Genomic DNA, 23,430 nt, shown 5'->3' on the forward strand with positions numbered 1-23,430 from the left:
CTATATTTCGGCCCAGAAGCTGAAAAGTGAGCGTTCAAAAAGTTTTGCTGTGTCCATTTTACTGCAGACCAAGGACGTCGGGGGTCAGTTTAGAGTCCCCGGGACTGGAAAATATCCCCCAAGTTCCGGGAAATTTAACCGAAGTTGGTCAAAATCGCGACGCGCGTACGGCGGTCTCGGCTACTCTTTCAGTCTTGAAGTGAAGTGGGGCAATATTTCGGCCCAGAAGCTCGAAACCGAGTGTTTAAAAAGTTTTGCTGTGTCCATTTCACTGCAAAACAAGGCCATCACGACTTAGTTTAGCGTCCAAGGGACTGGAAATATCCCCCAAGTTACGGGAAATCCACCCGAAGTTAGTCAAAATCACGATGCGCTTAAGGGGGTCTCGGCTACTCTTTCAGTCTTAAGGTAAAGTGGGCTTAGATTTAACTCCAGAAGCTCGAAAGTAAGGGTTCAAAAATTTTTGTCTCTATTTCACTCACATCTTAGACAATCAGGAGTGAGTTTAGAGACTTTGGGACTGGAAAATCTCTCCCAAGTCTCGCCAGATCGAGCCGAAGATCCTCAAAATCACAATGCACGTAAGGCGCTCCCGCCTACTCTTTCAGTCTTAAAAAGAAGTAAGGCTATATTTCGGCCAGCAAGCTCGAAAGTGTGCGTTCAAAAAGTGTTCCTGCGTCCATTTTACTGGAAACCAAGGCCATGAGGAGTTAGTTTAGAGTCAACGGTACTGGAAAATATCCCCCTATTTGCGGGAAATCGAGCTGAAGTATCCCAAAATCAGGATGCGCGTAAGGCGGTCTCGGCTACTCTTTCAGTCTTAAAGCTAAGTGGGGCTATATTTCCACCCATAAGCTCGAAAGTGAGCGTTCAAAAAGTTTTGCTGTGTCCATTTAACTGCAAACTAAGGCCATCGGAAGTTAGTTTAGCTTCCCCGGGAATTGAAAATATTGGCCAACTTCCGGAAAATCGAGCCGAAGTTGGTCAAAATTACGATGCGCGTAAGGCGGTTTCGGGTACTCTTTCAGTCTTAAAGTGAAGTAGGGCTATATTTCGGCCGAGAAGCTCGAAAGTGAGCGTTCAAAAAAATGTGCTGTGTCCATTTCACTGCAAACCAAGGCCATCTGATGTTAGTTTAGAGTCCCCGGGACTGGAATATATCCTCGAAGTTCCGGGAAATCAAACGGAAGTTGGTCAAAATCACGATGCGCGCAAGACGGTCTCGGCTGCTCTGTCATTCTTAAAGTAAAGTGGGGCTATATTTCGGCCACGAAGCTCGAAAGTGACCCTTTAAAAAGTTACGCTTTCTGCATTTAACTGCAAACGAAGGCCATCAGGAGTTAGCTCATGGTCCACCGGACTGGAAAATATCCCCCAAGTTCCGGGAAATCGAGCTGAACTTGGTCAAAATCACGATGCTCGTATGGCGGTCTCAGCTACTCTTTCATTTTTAAAGTGAACTGGTGCTATATTTCGGCCTGGAAGCTAGAAAGTGGCCGAAATAAAGCCCCACTTTACTTTAAGACTTAAAGAGTAACCGAGACACCTTACGCGCATTGTGATTTTGAAAAACTTCGGGTGGATCTCCCGGAACTTGGGGAACATTTTCCAGTCCCTTGCACGCTCAACTAAGTCCTGATTGACTTGTTTTGCAGTGAAATGGACACAGCAAAACTTTTTGAACGCTCACTTTCGAGCTTGTGGGCCGAAATATAGCCACACTTTACTTTAAGACTGAAACAGTAGCCGAGACCGCATTTCGCGCATCGTGATTTTGAACAACTTTGGCTCGCTTTCCCGAAACTTGGGGAATATTTTCCAGTCCCGGGGACCCTAAAGTAACTTTGATAGCTTTGGTTTGCAGTGAAATGCACACAGCAAACCTTTTTGAACGCTCACTTTCGAGCTTCTGAACAGAAATATAGCCCCACTTTACTTTAAGACTGAAAGAGTAGCCGAAACCGCCTTACGTATAACGTAATTTTGACGGACTTCGAATAGACTTCCTGGAGCTTAGGGGATATTTTCCAGTCCCTTGGACGCTAAACTAAGTCCTGATGGCCTTGTTTTGAAGTGAAATGGACACAGCAAAACTTTTTGAAGGCTAACTTTCTAGCTCGTGGGCCGAAATATAGGCACACTTGACTTTAAGACTGAAACAGTAGCCGAGACCACGTTACGCGCATCATGAATTTGATCAACTTCGGCTCCAATTCCCGGGACTTGGGAGATATTTTCCAGTCCCGGGGACTCTAAACTAACTCCTGATGGCCTTGGTTTGTATTGAAATGGACACAGCACAATTTTTTGAACGCACACTTTGGAGATTCTGGGCCAAAATATACCCCCACTTCACTTAAGACTGAAAGAGTAGCCGAGACCGCCTTGCTCGCATCGTGAGTTCTACAAACTTCAGGTCGATATTCCGGAACTTGGGGGATATTTTCCAGTCCCAGGAACTCTAAACTAACTCCTGATGGCCTTGGTTTGCAGTGAAATGGAAAGAGGAAAACTTTTTGAACGCTCACCTTCGAGCTTCCTGGCCGAAATAAAGCCCCACTTTACTTTAAGACTTAAAAAATAACCGAGACCACCTTACACGCATTATGATTTTGACAAACTTCGGGTGGATCTCCCGGAACTTGGGGAACATTTTCCAGTCCCTTGCACGCTCAACTAAGTCCTGATTGCCTTGTTTTGCATTGAAATGGACACAGCAAAACTTTTTGAACGCTCACTTTCGAGCTTGTGGGCCGAAATATAGCTACACTTTACTTTAAGACTGAGACAGTAGCCGAGACCGCATTTCGCGCATCGTGATTTTGATCAACTTCGGCTCGCTTTCCCGAAACTTGGGGAATATTTTCCAGTCCCGGGGACCCTAAAGTAACTTTGATAGCTTTGGTTTGCAGTGAAATGCACACAGCAAACCTTTTTGAACGCTCACTTTCGAGCTTCTGAACAGAAATATAGCCCCACTTTACTTTAAGACTGAAAGAGTAGCCGAAACCGCCTTACGTATAACGTAATTTTGACGAACTTCGAATGGACTTCCTGGAGCTTAGGGGATATTTTCCAGTCCCTTGGACGCTAAACTAAGTCCTGATGGCCTTGTTTTGAAGTGAAATGGACACAGCAAAACTTTTTGAAGGCTAACTTTCTAGCTCGTGGACCGAAATATAGGCACACTTGACTTTAAGACTGAAACAGTAACCGAGACCACGTTACGCGCATCATGAATTTGATCAACTTCGGCTCCAATTCCCGGGACTTGGGAGATATTTTCCAGTCCCGGGGACTCTAAACTAACTCCTGATGGCCTTGGTTTGCATTGAAATGGACAGCACAATTTTTTGAACCCACACTTTGGAGATTCTGGGCCAAAATATACCCCCACTTCACTTAAGACTGAAAGAGTAGCCGAGACCGCCTTGCTCGCATCTTGAGTTCTAGAAACTTCAGGTCGATATTCCGGAACTTGGGGGATATTTTCCAGTCCCAGGAACTCTAAACTAACTTCTGATGGCCTTGGTTTGCATATAAATGGACACAGCACAATTTTTTGAACGCACACTTTGGAGATTCTGGGCCAAAATATACCCCCACTTCACTTAAGACTGAAAGAGTAGCCGAGACCGCCTTGCTCACATCGTGAGTTCTACAAACTTCAGGTCGATATTCCGGAACTTGGGGGATATTTTCCAGTCCCAGGAACTCTAAACTAACTCCTGATGGCTTTGGTTTCCAGTGAAATGGACACAGCAAAACTTTTTGAACGCTCACTTTCGAGCTTGTGGGCCGAAATATAGCCACACTTTACTTTAAGACTGAAACAGTAGCCGAGACCGCATTTCGCGCATCGTGATTTTGATCAACTTCGGCTCGCTTTCCCGGAACTTGGGGAATATTTTCCAGTCCCGGGGACCCTAAACTAACTTTTGATAGATTTGGTTTCCAGTGAAATGCACACAGCAAAACTTTTTGAACGCTCACTTTCGAGCTTCTGGACAGAAATATAGCCCGACTTTACTTTAAGACTGAAAGAGTGGCCGAAACCGCCTTACGTATATCCTAATGTTGACCAACTTTGGCTCGATTTCCCGGGAAATGGGGAATATTTTCCGGTACCGGGGACTCTAAAGTAACTCCTGATTGCCTTGGTTTGCATTGAAATGGAGAGAGCAAAACTTTTTCAACGCTCCCCTTCGGGCTTCTGAGCCGAAATATAGCCCCACTTCAGTTTAAGACTGAAAGAGTAGCCGAAACCATCGTACGCCCATAATGATTTTGACCAACTTCTGCACGATTTCCCGAAACTTCGGGGATATATTCCAGTCCCAAGCACTCTAAACTAACCCCTGATGGCCTTGGTCTGCAGTGAAATGGACACAGCAAATTTTTTTCTACGCTTACTTTCGAAATTCTGGGCCGAAATATAGCCCCACTTCACTTTAAGACTGAAATAGTAGCCGAGACCGCGTTAGACGCATCGTGAATTTGACCAACTTCGGCTTGAGTTGCCAGAACTTAAGGGGTCTTTTCTAGTCCCGTGGACTCTAAACTAACTCATGATGGCCTTCGTTTTCAGTTAAATTGAGAGAGCAAAACTTTTTGAACGCTCACTTTCGAGCTTCTGGGCCGAAATATACAGCCACGTCACTTTAAGACTAAAAGAGTAGCCGAGACTGCTTTACGCGCATCGTGATTTTGACAAACTTCGGCTCGATTTCCCGGGACTTGGGGGATATTTTGATGTCCCGGACACTGTAAACAATCTGCTGATGTGGCTTGGTTTGCGGTGAAATGGACACAGCAAAACTTTTTGAACTTTCACTTTCTAGCTTCTGGGCCGAAATAAAGCCCCAGTTCACTTTAAGAATGAAAGAGTAGCCGAGACCGCCTTACGCGCATCGTGATTTTGACAAAATTCCGCTCGATTTCCCCGAACTTGGGCGATATTGTCCAGTCCCGAGGAGTCTAAACTAACTCCTGATGGCCTTGGTTTGCAGTAAAATGAACACAGGAAAACTTTTTGAACTTTTACTTTCTAATTTCTCGGCCGAGATATAGCCCCAGTTCACTTTAAGAATGAAAGAGTAGCCGAGACCGCCTTACGCGCATCGTGATTTTGACAAAATTCGGCTCGATTTTCCCGAACTTGGGCGATATTTTCCAGTCCCGAGGAGTCTAAACTAACTCCTGATGGCCTTGGTTTGCAGTGAAATGAACACAGTAACACTTTTTGAAGGCTTATTTTCGAGCTTCTGGGATGAAATATAGCCCCACTTCCCTTTAAGACTGAAAGAGTAGGCGAGACCGCCTTACGCGCATCGTGATTTTGAGCAACTTCCGCTCGATTTTCTAGAATTTTGGCGATATTTTCAAGTCCCGAAGACTCTAAACTAAATCCTGATGGCCTTGGTTTGCAGTGAAATGGACGCAGGAAAACTTTTTGAACGCTCAGTTGCGAGCTTCTGGGCCGAAATACAACCGTATTTCACTTTAAGTCTGAAATAGTAGCCGAGACCGCCTTACCAGCATCGTGATTTTGACCAAGTTCAGCTCGATTTCCCGGAACTTGGGGGATATTTTCCAGTCCGGGGAACTTTAAACTAACCCCTGATGGCCTTGGTTTGCAGTTCAATGCAGAAAGCGGTAACTTGTTAAAGGGTCACTTTCGAGCTTCTGGGCCGAAATATAGCCCCACTTTACTTTAAGACTGAAAGAGTAGCCGAGACCGTCTTGGGCGCATCGTGATTTTGACCAACTTCCGTTCGAAGTTAGTCAGTTTTTATTTAAAGGTTTTAATGATTCCTAGTTTTACTTTCATTTTTACAGCTTAGCTATTTTATTTGTTAGTAATTTTTTATCACTGATGTAAATTTTTAATTTAAATTTCATTTTTAATAACATTTTTTACTTTAAAGCGCCATGAGCCATGGATATGGCGCTATACAAATCTATTATTATTATTATTATTATTTCCCGGAACTTCGGGGATATATTCCAGTCCCGGGGACTCTAAACTAACTGCCGATGGCCTTGGTTTGCAGTGAAATGACGCAGCACATTTTTTTGAACGCTCACTTTCGAGCTTCTCGGCCGAAATATAGCCCTATTTCACTTTAAGACTGAAAGAGTACCCGAAACCGCCTAACGCGCATCGTAATTTGGACCAACTTCGGCTCGATTTCCCGGAAGTTGGCGAATATTTTATATTCCCGGGGAAGCTAAACTAACTTCCGATGGCCTTAGTTTGCAGTTAAATGGACACGGCAAAACTCTTTGAACGCTCACTTTCGAGCTTATGGGTGGAAATATAGCCCCACTTAGCTTTAAGACTGAAAGAGTAGCCGAGACCGCCTTACGCGCATCGTGATTTTGGGATACTTCGGCTGGATTTCCCGCAAATAGGGGGATATTTTCCAGTCCCGGGGACTCTAAACTAAATCCCGATAGCCTTGGTTTCCAGTGAAATGGACACAGGAACACTTTTTGAACGCGCACTTTCGAGCTTTTTGGCCGAAATATAGCCCTACTTCTTTTTAAGACTGAAAGAGTAGGCGGGAGCGCCTTACGCGCACTGTGATTTTGAGGATCTTCGGCTCGATCTGGCGAAACTTGGGAGATATTTTCCAGTCCCAAAGTCTCTAAACTCACTCCTGATTGTCCAAGATGTGAGTGAAATAGAGACAAAAATTTTTGAACCCTTACTTTCGAGCTTCTGGAGTTAAATCTAAGCCCACTTTACCTTAAGACTGAAAGACTAGCCGAGACCCCCTTAAGCGCATCGTGATTTTGACTAACTTCGGGTGGATTTCCCGTAACTTGGGGGATATTTCCAGTCCCTTGGACGCTAAACTAAGTCGTGATGGCCTTGTTTTGCAGTGAAATGGACACAGCAAAACTTTTTAAACTCCCAGTTTCGAGCTTCTGGGCCGAAATATTGCCCCACTTCACTTTAAGACTGAAAGAGTAGCGGAGACCGCCGTACGCGCGTCGTGATTTTGACCAACTTCGGTTAAATTTCCCGGAACTTGGGGGATATTTTCCAGTCCCGGGGACTCTAAACTGACCCCGACGTCCTTGGTCTGCAGTAAAATAGACACAGCAAAACTTTTTGAACGCTCACTTTTGAGCTTCTGGCCCGAAATATAGCCCCACTCCACTTTAAGACAGAAAGAGTAGCCGAGACCGCCTTACGCCCATCGTGATTTTGACCAACTTCGGCTCGATTTCCCGGAACTTGCGGGATATTTTCCAGTCCCGCGGACTCTAAAGTAACTCCTGATGGCCTTGCTCTGGAGTGAAATGGACACAGCACAACTTTTTGAACGCTCACTTTCCAGTTTCTGGGCGGAAATATTGCCCCAGTTCACTTTAAGAATGAAAGAGTAACCGCGACCGCCTTACGCGCATCGTGATTTTGACCAACTTTGGCTCGATTTCCCGGGAAATGGGGGATATTTTCCGGTACCGAAGACTCTAAACTAACTCCTGATTGCCTAGGCCGAAATTTAGCCCCAGTTCATTTTAACACTGAAAGAGTAAACGAAACTGCCTTACGCTTATCGTAATTTTAAGAAAGTATGGCTCAATTTGCCGAAACTTGGAGGATAGCTTCCAGTCTCGAGGATTCTAAACTATCTCCTGATGGACTTAGTTCTTAGTGAAATGGACACAGCTAAAAGGAGAGCACGCTCGGTGTCGAGCTTGTAGAACCGAAATATAGCTCCACTTCATTTTCGGAGTAAACGAGTAGCCGAGACCGCCTTACGCGCATCGTGATTTTGAGCATCTTTGGCTCGATTTGCCGGAATTCGGGGAATATTTTCCAGTCCCGAGGACTCTATGCTAACTCCTGATGAACTTAGTTTTCAGTGATATGTACACAGGCAAAAGGAGCGCACGCTCGGTGTTGAGCTTGTCGGCCGAAATATAGCCCCACTTCATTTTAAGACTCAAAGAGTAGCCGAGACCGCCTTACGCGCATCGTGATTTTGAGCAACTTTGGCTCGATCTGCCAGAATTTGGGAAATTTTTCCCAGTCCCAAGAACTCTAAACTAACACCTGATGGCCTAAGATGTCAGTGAAATGGACACAGGTAAAATTAGCGCACGCCCGGTCTCGAGCTTCTAGGTCGAAATATAGCCCCCCTTAATTTTAAGACTGAAAGAGTAGCCGAGACCGCCTTACGCGCATCGTAATTTTCGGCCACTTTTGCTCGATTTCCCGGAAGTTGGCGAATAATTTAAAGTCCCGGGGACGCTAAACTAACTCCCGATGACCTTGGTTTGCAGTTTAATGAACACAGCAAAACATTCTGAACGCTCACCTTCGAGCTTCAGGGCCAAAATATAGCCCTACTTAAATTTAAAACTGAAAGAATAGCCGAGAGCCCGTTACGCGCATTGTAATTTTCATCAACTTCGGCGCGAATTCCTGGAACTTGGAGAATATTTTCCAGTCCCGGGGACTCTAAACTAACTCCTGATGGCCATGGTTTGCAGTGAAGTTCACACAGCACAAGTTTTTGAACGCACACTTTCGAGCGTCTAGGCCGAAATATAGTCCCACATCACTTACGACTTAAAGAGTAGCCGAGACCGGCGTGCGCTCATCGTGATTTTGACCAACTTCGGGTCGATATTCCGGAACTTGGGGAATACTTTCCAGTCGCAGGGACTCTAAACTAACTCTTGATGGCCTTGGTTTGCAGTGATATGGAGACAGCAAAACTTTTTGAACGCTCACCTTCAAGCCTCTGGGCCGAAATATAGCCCACTTTACTTTAAGACTGAAACAGTAGCCGAGACCACGTTTCGCGCATCGTGATTTTGATCAACTTCGGCTCGATTTCCGGGAACTTGCGAAATATTTTCCAGTCCCGGGAACTCTAAACTAACTCGTGCTGGTCTTGGTTTGCAGTGAAACGGAAACAGAAAAAGTTTTTGAACGCATACTTTCGAGCTTCTGGATCGAATTAGAACCCCACTTCACTTGAAGACTGAAAGAGTAGCCGAGACCGCCTTACGTGCATCGTGATTTTGAGCAACTTCGGCTCGATTTGCCGGAACTAAGGGGATATATTCCAGTTCTGAGGACTCTAAACTAATTCCTGACGGCCTTGGTTTGCAGTAAAATGGACCCAGCAAAACTTTTTGAACGCTCAATTTCGAGCTTCTGGGCCAAACTATAGCCCCCCATTACTTTAACACTGAAAGAGTAGCCGAGACCGCCTTACGCGCATCGTCATTTTGACAAACTTCGGGTTGATTTCCCGGAACTTGGGGTATATTTTCCAGTCCCGGGGACTCTCAACTAACTCCTGCTTGTCTTGGTCTGCAGTGAAATGGACACAGCGAAAGTTTTTGAACGCTCACTCTCGAGCTTGTGGGCCGAAATAGAGCCCCATTTTTCTTTAAGACTGAAAGAGTAGGCGAGACCGTCTTGAGCGAATCGTGATTTTGACCAATTTCGCGTTTATTTCCCGAAACTTGGGGGATATATTCCAGTCAAAGGGACGCTAAAGTAACTCCTAATGGCCTTGGATTTCAGTGAAATGGACAGAGCACAACTTTGGAGCTTCTGGGCAGAAATATAGCCCCACCTTACTTTAAGACTAAAAGAGTAGATGAGACCACCTTACGAGCATCCTAATTTTGACGAACTTCGAATGGATTTCCCGGAACTTGGGGCATATTTTGCAGTCCCTTGGACGCTAAACTAAGTCCTGAAGGCCTTGTTTTGAAGTAAAATGGACACAACGAAACTTTTTGAACACTCACTTTCTAGCTTCTGGGCCGAAATATAGCCACACTTCACTTTAGGACTGACACAATAGCCGAGACCACCTTACGCGCATCAAGAATTTGATCAAATTCGGCTCTATTTCCCTGGACTTGGGGGATATTCTTGAGTCCCGGGAAGTTTAACTAACTTCTGATGGCCTTGGTTTGCACTGAAAGTGACACTCACACTCACTTTCGAGCTTCTGGGCCGAAATATTGCCTCCACTTCACTTTCACACTGAAATAGTAGCCGAGACCGCCTCACGCGCATCGTGAGTTAGACCAAGTTCAGCTCCATTTCACGCAACTTATGGGATATTTTCCAGTCCGGGGGACTCTAAACTAACTCCGGGTGGCCTTGGTTTGCACTGAAATGCGAACAGCATAACTTTTTGAACGCCCACTTTGGAGCTTGTGGGCCGAAATATAGCCCCACTTCACTTTAAGACTGAAAAAGTAGCCAAGATCGCCTTACGCGGATCGTGATTTTGACAATTTTTGGATCGATTTCTCGGAACTTGGGGGATATTTTCCAGTCACGGGGACTCTAAACTAACTCCTGATCGCCTTGCTTTGCATTGAAATGGACACAGCAAAACTTTTTGAACGCTCACTTTCGAGCTTTTTGGCCGAAATATAGCCACATTTTACTTTAAGACTGAAACAGTAGCCAAGACCGGATTTCGCGCATCGTGATTTTGATCAACTTCGGTTCGATTCCCCGGAATTTGGGCAATATTTTTCAGTCCCGAGGACTCTCAACTAACCCCTGATGGCCTTGGTTTGCTGTGAAATGAAATCAGCAAAACATTTTGAACGCTCACTTTCGGGCTTCTGGGCCGAAATATAGCCCCACTTCACTTTAAGACAGAAAGAGTAGCCGACACAACTTTAGGGGCATCGTGATTTTGACCAACCTCGGCTCAATTTCCCGGTCCTTGGGGCATATTTTCTGGTCCCGGGGACGCTAAACTAACTCCTGATGGCCTTGCTTTCCAGTGAAATGAACACAGCAAAACTTTTCGAACGCTCACTTTCTGGCCCGAAATATAGCCCCACTTCACTTTAAGACTGAAAGAGTAGGCGAGACTACCTTACCCAAATCGTGATTTTGACCAACTTCGGCTCGATTTCCCGGAAGTTGGGGGATATTTTCCAGTCCCGGGGACTCTAAACTAGCTCCTGATTGCTTTGGTTTGCAGTGAAATAAACACAGGGAAACTTTTTGAATGCTCACTTTCAAGCTCCTGGGAAGGAATAAAGCCTACCTTCACTTTAAGACTGAAACAGTAAGCGAGACCGCCTAACGCGCACCGTGATTTTCACAACTTCGGCGAAATTTCCCTGAACTTGGGGGATATTTTCCAGTCCCGAAGACTCTTAAGTAATCCCTGATGGCCTTCGTTTGCATTGAAATGGATACAGCGATACTTTTTGAAGCTCACTTTTGAGCTTCTGGGCCAAAATATAGCCCCACTTCACTTTAAGACTGAAAGACTAGCCAAGACCGTCTTGCGCGCATCGTGATTTTGACCAACGTCTTCTCCATTTTCCGAAACTTGGGAAATATATTGCAGTCCCGGGGACTCTAAACTAACTCCTGATGGCCTTGGTTTTCAGTGAAATTCAGAGAGGAAAACTTTTTCACCACTCACTTTCGAGCTTCTCGACGGAAATATAGCCCTACTTCACTTTAAGACTGAAAGAGTAGCCGAGACCGCCTTACGCGAATCGTTATTTTGACCAACTTCGTCTCGATTTCGCGGAACTTGGGGGATATTTTCCAGTTGCGGGCACTGTAAACTACTTCCTGAGGGCCTTGCTTTGTAGTGAAATGGGCACAGCATAACTTTTTGAACGCTCACTTTCGAGCTTGTGGGCCGAAATATACAGCCACGTCACTTTAAGACTAAAAGAGTAGGCGAGACTGCTTTACGCGCATCGTGATTTTGACAAACTTTGGATCGAATTCCGGAACTTGGGGGATATTTTGATGTCCCGGAGACTGTAAACTATCTCCTGATGTGGCTTGGTTCGCAGTGAAATGGACACAGCAAAACTTTTCAAACACTCAGTTTCGAGCTTCTGGGCCGAAATATTGCCCCACTTCACTTTAAGACTGAAAGAGCAGCCGACACCGCCGTACGCGCGTCGTGAATTTGACCAACTTCGGTGAAATTTCCCGGAACTTCAGAGATATTTTCCAGTCCCGGGGACTCTAAACTGACCCCCGACGTCCTTGGTCAGCAGTAAAATAGACACAGCAAAACTTTTTGAACGCTCACTTTTGAGCTTCTGGGCCGAAATATAGCTCCACTTCACTTTAAGAGTGAAAGAGTAGTCGAGACCGCCTTACGCCCATCCTAATTTTGACCAACTTCGGCTCGATTTCCCGGAACTTGCGGGATATTTTCCAGTCCCGCGGACTCTAAAGTAACTCCTGATGGCCTTGCTCTGGAGTGAAACGGACACAGCACAACTTTTTGAACGCTCACTTTCCAGCTTCTGGGCGGAAATATTGCCCCAGTTCACTTTAAGAATGAAAGAGTAACCGCGACCGCCTTACGCGCATCGTGATTTTGACCAACTTTGGCTCGATTTCCCGGGAAATGGGGGATATTTTCCGGTACCGGGAACTCTAAACTAACGCCTGATTGCCTAGGCCGAAATTTAGCCCCAGTTCACTTTAAGAGTGATAGAGTAAACGAAACTGCCGTACGCTTATCGTAATTTTAAGAAAGTATGGCTCAATTTGCCGAAACTTGGAGGATAGCTTCCAGTCTCGAGGATTCTAAACTATCTCCTGATGGACTTAGTTCTTAGTGAAATTGACACAGGTAAAAGGAGAGCACGCTCGGTGTCGAGCTTGTAGAACCGAAATATAGCCCCACTTCATTTTCGGAGTAAACGAGTAGCCGAGACCGCCTTACGCGCATCGTGATTTTGAGCATCTTTGGCTCGATTTGCCGGAATTCGGGGAATATTTTCCAGTCCCGAGGACTCTATGCTAACTCCTGATGAACTTAGTTTTCAGTGATATGTACACAGGCAAAAGGAGCGCACGCTCGGTGTTGAGCTTGTCGGCCGAAATATAGCCCCACTTCATTTTAAGACTGAAAGAGTAGCCGAGACCGCCTTACGCGCATCGTGATTTTGAGCAACTTTGGCTCGATCTGCCAGAGTTTGGGAAATATTTTCCAGTCCCAAGGACGCTAAACTAACTCCTGATGGCCTAAGATGTCAATGAAATGGACACAGGTAAAATAAGCGCACGCCCGGTCTCGAGCTTCTAGGTCGAAATATAGCCCCCCTTAATTTTAAGACTGAAAGAGTAGCCGAGACCGCCTTACGCGCATCGTGATTTTGGGCCACTTTTGCTCGATTTCCCGGAAGTTGGCAAATAATTTAAAGTCCCGGGGACGCTAAACTAACTCCCGATAACCTTGGTTTGCAGTTTAATGAACACAGCAAAACATTCTGAACGCTCACCTTCGAGCTTCAGGGCCGAAATATAGCCCTACTTAAATTTAAGACTGAAAGAATAGCCGAGAGCCCGTTACGCGCATCGTAATTTTCATCAACTTCGGCGCGATTTCCTGGAACTTGGAGAATATTTTCCAGTCCCGGGGACTCTAAACTAACTCCTGATGGCCTTGGTTTGCAGTGAAATAGACACAGCAAAACTTTTTGAACGCTCACTTTCGAGCTTGTGGGCCTAAATATAGCCACACTTCACTTTAAGACTGAAACAGTAGCCGAGACCGCGTTACGCGCATCGTGATTTTGATCAACTTCTGCTCGCTTTCCTGGAACTTGGGGAATATTTTCCAGTCCCGGGGACTCTAAACTAACTCCTGATGGCCATGGTTTGCAGTGAAATTCACACAGCACAAGTTTTTGAACGCACACTTTAGAGCTTTTAGGCCGAAATATAGTCCCACATCACTTACGCCTTAAAGAGTAGCGGAGACCGGCGTGCGCGCATCGTGATTTTGACCAACTTCGGGTCGATATTCCGGAACTTGGGGGATACTTTCCACTCCCAGGGACTCTAAACTAACTCTTGATGGCCTTGGTTTGCAGTGAAATGGAGACAGCGAAACTTTTTGAACCTTCACCTTCAAGCTTCTGGGCCGAAATATAGCCCACTTTACTTTAATACTGAAAAAGTAGCCGAGACCGCCTTACGCGCATCGTAATTTTGACAAACTTCGGGTGGATTTCCCGGAACTTGGGGGATAGTTTCCAGTCCCTTGGACGCTAAACTAGGTGCTGATGACCTTGTTTTGCAGTGAAATGGACACAGCAAAGCTTTTTGAACCCTCACTTTGGAGCTTGTGGGCCGAAATATAGCCATACTTCACTTTAAGACTGAAACAGTAGCCGAGACCACGTTTCGCGCATCGTGATTTTGACGAACTTCGGCTCGATTTCTCGGAACTTGCGAAATATTTTCCAGTCACGGGGACTCTAAACTAACTCGTGCTGGTCTTGGTTTGCAGTGAAACGGAAACAGAAAAAGTTTTTGAACGCATACTTCCGAGCTTCTCGATCGAAATAGAACCCCACGTCACTTGACGACTGAAAGAGTAGCCGAGACCGCCTTACGTGCATCGTGATTTTGAGCAACTTCGGCTCGATTTGCCGGAACTAAGGGGGTATATTCCAGTTCTGAGGACTCTAAACTAATTCCTGACGGCCTTGGTTTGCAGTAAAATGGACCCAGCAACACTTTTTGAACGCTCAATTTCGAGCTTCTGGGCCAAAATGTAGCCTCCCATTACTTTAACACTGAAAGGGTAGCCAAGACCGCCTTAAGCGCACCCTGATTTTGACCAACTTCGGCTCGATTTGCCTGAACTTGGGGGATATTTTCCAGTCCCGGGCACTCTAAACTAACTCCTGATTGTCTTGGTTTTCAGTGAAATGGACACAGCGAAAGTTTTTGAACGCTCACTGTCGAGCTTCTGCACCGAAATATAGCCCCAGTTTACTTTAAGACTGAAAGAGTAGGCGAGACCGTCTTGAGCGAATCGTGATTTTGACCAATTTCGCGTTTATTTCCCAAATCTTGATGGATATATTCCAGTCAAAGGGACTCTAAAGTAACTGCTGATGGCCTTGGTTTTCAGTGAAATGGACAGAGCACAACTTTGGAGCTTCTGGGGAGAAATATAGCCCCACTTTACTTTAAGACTGAAAGAGTAGTTGAGACCGCCTTACACGCATCGTAATTTTGACGAACTTCGAATGGATTTCCCGGAACTTGGGGGATATTTTGCAGTCCCTTGGACGCTAAACTAAGTCCTGATGGCCTTGTTTTGAAGTAAAATGGACACAACAAAACTTTTTGAACGCTCACTTTCTAGCTTCTGGGCCGAAATATAGCCACACTTCACTTTAGGACTGACACAGTAGCCGAGACCACGTTACGCGCATCATGAATTTGATCAACTTCGGCTCGACTTCCCGGGACTTAGGGGGATATTCTCCAGTTCCCGGGACTCTAAACTACCTTCTGATGGCCTTGGTTTGCACTGAAAGTGACAGAGCAAAACTTTTGAAACACTCACTTTCGAGCTTCTGGGCCGAAATATTGCCCCACTTCACTTTAAGACTGAAAGAGTAGCCGAGACCACCTTACGCACATCGTGATTTTGACCAACTTCGGCTCGATTTACCGGAACTTGGGGGATATTTTTCCAGTCCCGAGCACTCTTAAGTAACCCCAGATGGCCTTGGTTTGCATTGAAATGGATACAGCAAAACTTTTTGAACACTCACTTTTGAGCTTCTGGGCCGAAATATAGCCCCACTTCACTGAAAGAGTAGCCGAGACCGCCTTACGCGCATCGTGATTTTGACCAACGTCTTCTCGATTTTCCGGAACTTGGGAAATACATTCCACTCCTGCGGACTCTAAACTAACTCCTGATAGCCTTGGTTTGCAGTAAAATAGACACAGTAATTTTTTTTGAGCTTTGAGCTTGTGGGCCGAAATAGAGCCCCACTTCACTTTAAGACTGAAAGAGTAGCCGAGACCGTCTTACGCGCATCGTGATTTTGACCGTCTTCTCGATTTTCCGGAACTTGGGAAATACATTCCACTCCCGGGGACTCTAAACTAACTCCTGATAGCCTTGGTTTGCAGTCAAATAGACAGTAATTTTTTTCGAGCGTTGAGCTTGTGGGCCGCAATAGAGCCCCACTTCACTTTAAGACTGAAGGAGTAGCCGACACCGCCTTAAGCGCACCGTGATTTTGACCAACTTCGGCTCGATTTGCCGCAACTTGGGGGATATTTTCCAGTCCCGGGGACTCTAAACTAACTCCTGATTGTCTTGGTTTTCAGTGAAATGGACACAGTGAAACTTTTTGAACGCTCACTCTCGAGCTTCTGGACCGAAATATAGCCCCACTTTACTTTAAGACTGAAAGAGTAGCCGAGATCGTCTTGCGCAAATCGTGATTTTGACCAACTTCGGGTTGGTTTCCCGGAACTTGGGGGATATATTCCATTTCCGCGGGCTCTAAACTAACTCCTGATGGCCTTGGTTTTCAGTAAAATGGACAAAGGAAAGCGTTTTGGACAGTCTCTTTGTAGCTTCTGGGCCGAAATAGAATCCCACTACACTTTCAGACTGAAATAGTAGCCGAGACCGCCTCACGCGCATCGTGAGTTAGACCAAGTTCAGCTCGATTTTACGCAACTTTTGGGATATTTTCCAGTCCGGGGGACTCTAAACTAACTCCGGGTTGCCTTGGTTTGCACTGAAATGCGCACAGGATAACTTTTTGAACGCCCACTTTGGACCTTGTGGGCCGAAATATAGCCCCACTTCACTTTAAGACTGAAACAGTAGCCGAGATCGCCTTACGCGCATCGTGATTTTGACCATTTTCGGATCGATTTCTCGGGACTTCGGGGATATTTTCCAGTCCCGGGGACTCTAAACTAACTCCTGATTGCCTTGCTTTGCATTGAAATGGACAGAGCAAAACTTTTTGAACGCTCACTTTCGAGCTTGTGGGCCGAAATATTACCACACTTTACTTTAAGACTGAAACAGTAGCCGAGACCGCATTTCGCGCATCGTGATTTTGATCAACTTCGGCTCGCTTTCCCGGAACTTGGGGAATATTTTCCAGTCCCGGGGACCCTAAACTAACTTTTGATAGCTTTGGTTTGCAGTGAAATGCACACAGCAAAACTTTTTGAAGGCTCACTTTCGAGCTTCTGGACAAAAATATAGCCCGACTTTACTTTAAGGCTGAAAGAGTAGCCGAAACCGCCTTACGTATATCGTAATTTTGACGAACTTCGAATGGATTTCCCGGAACTTGGGGTATATTTTCCAGTGCCACGGACGCTAAACTAACTCCTGATGGCCTTGTTTTGAAGTGAAATGGACACAGCAAAACTTTTTGAACGCTCACTTTCTAGCTTGTGGGCCGAAATATAGGCGCAGTTGACTTTAAGACTGAAACAGTAGCCGAGACCACGTTACGCGCATCATGAGTTTGATCAACTTCGGCTCCAATTCCCGGGACTTGGGGGATATTTTCCAGTCCCGGGGACTCTAAACTAACCTCTGATGGCCTTGGTTTGCATTGAAGTGGACACAGCACAATTTTTTGAACGCACACTTTCGAGATTCTTGGCCGAAATATAGCCCCACTTCACTTAAGACTGAAAGGGTAGCCGAGACCGCCTTCCTCGCATCGTGAGTTTGAGAAACTTCGGGTCGATATTCCGGAACTTGGGAGATATTTTTCAGTCCCAGGAACTCTAAACTAACTCCTGATGGCCTTGATTTGCAGTGAAATGGACAGAGCAAAACGTTTTGAACGCTCACCTTCGAGCTTCCTGGCCGAAATAAAGCCCCACTTTACTTTAAGATTTAAAGAGTAACCGAGACCACCTTACGCTCATTGTGATTTTGAGAAAATTCGGGTGGATCTCCCGGAACTTGGGGAACATTTTCCAGTCCCTTGGACGCTAAACTAAGTCCTGATGGCCTTGCTTTGCAGTGAAATGGACACAGCAAAACTTTTTGAACGCTCACTTTCGAGCTTGTGGGCCGAAATATAGCCACACTTTACCTTAAGACTGAAACAGTAGCCGAGACCGCATTTCGCGCATCGTCTTTTTGATCAACTTCGGCTCGCTTTCCCGGAACTTGCGGAATATTTTCCAGTCCCGGGGACCCTAACCTAACTTTTGATAGCTTTGGTTTGCAGTGAAATGCACACAGCAAAACTTTTTGAACTTTAACTTTCGAGCTTCTGGGCCGAAATATAGCCCGAGCTCACTTTAAGAATGAAAGAATAGCCGAGACCGGCTTACGCGCATCGTGATTTTGACCAACTTTGGCTCGATTTCCCGGGAAATGGGGAATATTTTCCGGTACCGGGGACTCTAAAGTAACTCCTGATTGCCTTGGTTTGCATTGAAATGGAGAGAGCAAAACGTTTTCAACGTTCCCCTTCGGGCTTCTGAGCCGAAATATAGCCCCACTTCAGTTTAAGACTGAAAGAGTAGCTGACACCGTCTTACGCGCATCGTGATTTTGACCAACTTCTGCTCGATTTCCCGAAACTTCGGGTATATATTCAAGTCCCAAGGAGTCTAAACTAACCCCTGATGGCCTTGGTCTGCAGTGAAATGGACACAGCAAATTTTTTTGAACGCTTACTTTCGAAATTCTGGGCCGAAATATAGCCCCACTTCACTTCAAGACTGAAATAGTAGCCGAGACCGCCTTAGACGCATCGTGATTTTGACCAACTTCGGCTTGAGTTACCAGAACGTAAGGGATATTTTCCAGTCCCGTGGACTCTAAACTAACTCATGATGGCCTTGGTTTTCAGTTAAATTGAGAGAGCAAAACTTTTTGAACGCTCACTTTCGAGCTTATGGGTCGAAATATAGCCCCAGTTCACTTTAAGAATGATAGAGTAGCCGAGACCGCCTTACGCGCATCGTGATTTTGACAAAATTCGGCTCGATTTCCCCGAACTTGGGCGATATTTTCCAGTCCCGGGGACTCTAAACTAACTCCTGATGGCCTTGGTTTCCAGGGAAATAGACACAGGAACACTTTTTGAACGCGCACTTTCGAGCTTGCTGGCCGAAATATAGCACTGCTTTTTTTTAAGACTGAAAAAGCAGGCGGGAGCACCTTACGCGCATTGTGATTTTGAGGATCTTCGGGCCGATCTGGCGAAATTTGGGAGATATTTTCCAGTCCAAAACTCTCCAAACTCACTCCTGATTGTCTAAGATGTGAATGAAATAGAGACAAAAATTTTTGAACCCTTACTTTCGAGCTTCTGGAGCTAAATCTAAGCCCACTTTACCTTAAGACTGAAAGAGTAGCCGAGACCCCCTTAAGCACATTGTTATTTTGCCTAACTTCGGGTGGATTTCCCGTAACTTGGGGGATATTTCCAGTCCCTTGGACGCTAAACTAAGTCGTGATGGCCTTGTTTTGCAGTGAAATGGACACAGCAAAACTTTTTAAACACTCAGTTTCGAGCTTCTGGGCCGAAATATTGCCCCACTTCACTTTAAGACTGAAAGAGTAGCCGAGACCGCCGTACGCGCGTCGTGATTTTGACCAACTTCGGTTAAATTTCCCGGAACTTGGGGGATATTTTCCAGTCCTGCGGACTCTAAACTGACCCCCGACGTCCTTGGTCTGCAGTAAAATGGACACAGCAAAACTTTTTAAACGCTCACTTTTGAGCTTCTTGGCCAAAATATAGCTCCACTTCACTTTAGAGCGAAAGAGTAGCCGAGACCGCCTTACGCCCATCCTAATTTTGACCAACTTCGGCTCGATTTCCCAGAACTTGGGGGATATTTTCCAGTCCCGCGGACTCTAAAGTAACTCCTGATGGCCTTGCTCTGGAGTGAAATGGACACAGCACAACTTTTTGAACGCTCACTTTCCAGCTTCCTTGCGGAAATATTGCCCCAGTTCACTTTAAGAATGAAAGAGTAACCGGGACCGCCTTACGCGCATCGTGATTTTGACCAACTTTGGCTCGATTTCCCTGGCAATGGGGGATATTTACCGCTACCGGGGACTGTAAACTAACTCCTGATTGCCTTGGTTTGCAGTGAAATGGACACAGCACAACTTTTTGAACGCTCACGTTTGAGCTTCTGGGCCGAAGCATAGCCCTACTTCACTTTAAGACTGAAAGACTAGCCGAGACCGCCTTGCGCGCATCGTGATTTTGGGCTACTTGGGCTCGATTTCCCGGAATTTGGGAGATAATACCCAGTCTCGGCCACTCTAAACTAATTCCTGATGGCCTTGGTTTTCAGTGAAATGGACACAGCCAAACTCTTTGAACGTTCACTTTGGAGCTTCTGGGCCGAAATATAGCCCCACTTCACTTTAAGACTGAAAGAGTAGCCGGGACCGCCTTACGCGCATGGTAATTTTGTCGAGCTTCGGCTTGATTTCCTGGGACTTTGCGGATATTTTCCAGTCTCGGAATCTCTAAACTAACTCCTGAATGCCTTGGTTTTTAGTGAAATGGACACAAGTAAAAGGGGCTCACGCTAGGTTTCCAGGTTGTAGGCCGAAATATAGCCCCACTTTATTTTAAGACTGAAAGTGTACACGAAACTGCCTTAAGCGCATCGAAATTTTTAGCCACTATGGCTCGATCTGCCAAAACTTGGGGGATATTTTCCAGTCCCGGGGACTCTACCCTAACTCTTGATGGCCTTAGTTTTCAGTCAAATGGTCACAGGTAACAGGAGCGCACGCTCGGTGTCGAGCTTCTAGGCCGAAATGTAGCCCCAGTTCATTTTAAGACTGAAAGAGTAAACGAAACTGCCGTACGCTTATCGTAATTTTAAGAAAGTATGGCTCAATTTGCCGAAACTTGGAGGATAGCTTCCAGTCTCGAGGATTCTAAACTATCTCCTGATGAACTCAGTTCTTAGTGAAATGGACACAGGTAAAAGGAGAGCACGCTCGGTGTCGAGCTTGTAGAACCGAAATATAGCCCCACTTCATTTTCCGAGTAAACGAGTAGCCGAGACCGCCTTACGCGCATCGTGATTTTGAGCAACTTTGGCTCGATCTGCCAGAATTTGGGAAATATTTTCCAGTCTCAAGGACTCTAAACTAACTCCTGATGGCCTAAGATGTCAGTGAAATGGACACAGGTAAAATTAGCGCACGCCCGCTCTCGAGCTTCTAGGTCGAAATATAGCCCCCTTTAATTTTAAGACTAAAAGAGTAGCCGAGACCGCCTTACGCGGATCGTGATTTTGGGCCACTTTTGCTCGATTTCCCGGAAGTTGGCGAATAATTTAAAGTCCCGGGGACGCTAAACTAATTCCCGATGACCTTGGTTTGCAGTTTAATGAACACAGCAAAACATTTTGAACGCTCACCTTCGAGCTTCAGGGCCGAAATATAGCCCTACTTAAATTTAAGACTGAAAGAATAGCCGAGAGCCCGTTACGCGTATCGTAATTTTCATCAACTTCGGCGCTATTTCCTGGAGTTTGGAGAATATTTTCCAGCCCCGGGGCCTCTAAACTAACTCCTGATGGCCTTGGTTTGCAGTGAAATGGACACAGCAAAACTTTTTGAACGCTCACTTTCGAGCTTGTGGGCCTAAATATAGCCACACTTCACTTTAAGACTGAAACAGTAGCCGAGACCGCGTTACGCGCATCGTGATTTTGATCAACTTCTACTCGCTTTCCTCGAACTTGGGGAATATTTTCCAGTCCCGGGGACTCTAAACTAACTCCTGAAGGCCATGGTTTGTAGTGAAATTCACACAGCACAAGTTTTTGAACGCACACTTTCCAGCTTCTAGGCCGAAATATAGTCCCACATCACTAACGACTTAAAGAGTAGCCGAGACCGGCGTTCGCGCATCGTGATTTTGACCAACTTCGGGTCGATATTCCGGAACTTAAGGGATATTTTCCAGTCCCAGGGAGTCTAAACTAACACTTGATGGCCTTGGTTTGCAGTGAAATAGAGACAGCAAAACTTTTTGAACGCTCACCTGCAAGCTTCTGGGCCGAAATATAGCCCACTTTACTTTAATACTGAAAAAGTAGCCAAGACCGCCTTACGCGCATCGTGATTTTGACAAACTTGGGGTGGATTTCCCGGAACTTGGGGGATATTTTCCAGTCCCTTGGACGCTAAACTAGGTGCCGATGGCCTTGTTTTGCAGTGAAATGGACAAAGCAAAGCTTTTTGAACGCTCACTTTCGAGCTTGTGGGCCGAAATATAGCCATACTTCACTTTAAGACTGAAACAGTAGCCGAGACCACGCTTCGCGCATCGTGATTTTGATCAACTTCGGCTCGATTTCCCGGAACTTGCGAAATATTTTCCAGTCACGGGGACTCTAAACTAACTCGTGCTGGTCTTGGTTTGCAGTGAAACGGAAACAGAAAAAGTTTTTGAACGCATACTTTCGAGCTTCTGGACCGAAATAGAACCCCACTTCACTTGAAGACTGAAAGAGTAGCCGAGACCGCCTTACGTGCATCGTGATTTTGAGCAACTTCGGCTCGATTTGCCGGAACTAAGGGGATATATTCCAGTTCTGAGGACTCTAAACTAATTCCTGATGGCCTTAGTTTCCAGTAAAATGGACCCAGCAAAACTTTTTGAACGCTCAATTTCGAGCTTCTGGGCCAAAATATAGCCCCCCATTACTTTAACACTGAAAGACTAGCGGACACCGCCTTACGCGCATCGTGATTTTGAGAAACTTCGGGTTGATTTCCCGGAACTTGGGGGATATTTTCCAGTCCCGGGGACTCTCAACTAACTCCTGCTTGTCTTGGTTTGCAGTGAAATGGCCACAGCGAAAGTTTTTGAACGCTCGCTCTCGAGCTTCTGGGCCGAAATAGAGCCCCAGTTTACTTTAAGACTGAAAGAGTAGGCGAGACCGTCTTGAGCGAATCGTGATTTTGACCAATTTCGCGTTTATTTCCCGAAATTTGGGGGATATATTCCAGTCAAAGGGACTCTAAAGTAACTCCTGATGGCCTTGGTTTTCAGTGAAATGGACAGAGCACAACTTTGGAGCTTCTGGGCAGAAATATAGCCCCACTTTACTTTAAGACTGAAGGAGTAGATGAGAGGGCCTTACGCGCATCGTAATTTTGACGAACTTCAAATGGATTTCCCGCAACTTAGGGGATATTTTGCAGTCCCTTGGACGCTAAACTAAGGCCTGATGGCCTTGTTTTGAAGTAAAATGGACACAACAAAACTTTTTGAACGCTCACTTTCTAGCTTGTGGGCCGAAATATAGCCACACTTCACTTTAGGACTGACACAGTAGCCGAGACCACGTTACGCGCATCATGAATTTGATCAACTTCGGCTCGATTTCCCGGGACTTGGGGGATATTCTCCAGTCCCGGGGACTCTAAACTAACTTCTGATGGCCTTGGTTTGCACTGAAAGTGACAGAGCAAAACTTTTGAAACACTCACTTTCGAGCTTCTGGGCCGAAATATTGCCCCACTTCACTTTAAGACTGAAAGAGTAGCCGAGACCACCTTACGCACATCGTGATTTTGACCAACTTCGGCTCGATTTATCGGAACTTGGGGGATATTTTCCAGT

Source organism: Orbicella franksi, chromosome 6 (assembly GCF_964199315.1).
Source record: "Orbicella franksi chromosome 6, jaOrbFran1.1, whole genome shotgun sequence".
NCBI lineage: Eukaryota > Metazoa > Cnidaria > Anthozoa > Scleractinia > Merulinidae > Orbicella > Orbicella franksi.